Source organism: Egretta garzetta, unplaced genomic scaffold (genome assembly GCF_000687185.1).
Source record: "Egretta garzetta isolate BGI_Z169 unplaced genomic scaffold, ASM68718v1 scaffold218, whole genome shotgun sequence".
Classification (NCBI taxonomy): domain Eukaryota; kingdom Metazoa; phylum Chordata; class Aves; order Pelecaniformes; family Ardeidae; genus Egretta; species Egretta garzetta.
This window is the reverse complement of record NW_009260618.1, coordinates 463,706-464,684: the sequence shown is the minus strand read 5'-3', so window position 1 is coordinate 464,684 and position 979 is coordinate 463,706.

Genomic DNA, 979 nt, shown 5'->3' with positions numbered 1-979 from the left:
CCGCCTGTGCATGCGTGTGCACGAGTGGGCGTGCGTGCGCTCGAATGGGCACGTGTGCGCGTGACCGTGTGCGTGAGAACGTGCACGTGGGTGTGTGGGTGCGTGTGCATGGGCACGCGCGTGTGCGTGAGAATGTGCACGCGTGTGCATGAAGGTGTGGGCATGTGTGCATGGGCACGTGTGTGTGCATGAGAACATGCACGTGTGTGCATGGGCGCTTGTGCACGGGCATGTGCGTGTGCATGAGAAAGTGCATGTGTGTACGTGGGTGCATGTGCACGGGCACGTGCGTGTGCATGAGAATGTGCACGTGTGTGCATGTCGGCGTGGGCATGTGTGCATGGGCACGTGTGTGTGCATGAGAAAGTGCACGTGTGTACGTGAGTGCGTGCGCACGGGCACGTGCGTGTGCATGAGAATGTGCACGTGTGTGTGTGGGTGTGTGTGCATGGGCACGTGTGTGTGCATGAGAAAGTGCATGAGTGTACGTGGGTGCGTGTGCATGGGCACGTGCGTGTGCATGAGAACGTGCACGCGTGTGCATGAAGGTGTGGGCATGTGCACGGGCACGTGGGTGAGAACGTGCACGTGTGTGCATGGGTGCGTGTGCACGGGCACGTGCGTGTGCATGAGAATGTGCACGTGTGTGTGTGGGTGTGTGTGCATGGGCACGTGTGTGTGCATGAGAAAGTGCATGAGTGTACGTGGGTGCGTGTGCATGGGCACGTGCGTGTGCATGAGAACGTGCACGCGTGTGCATGAAGGTGTGGGCATGTGCACGGGCACGTGGGTGAGAACGTGCACATGTGTGCATGGGTGCGTGTGCACGAGAACACGCACGTGCACGCAGGCGCGGGAGAGGACACGCGTGCACGCGTAGGCACACACAGGCGCGCAGAGGGTGCCCTGAGATGCGTGCATACAGGCGTGTGCAAGTGTGCAAGCGTGCACACATGCAAGGCGGCCTCTGACGGGGACC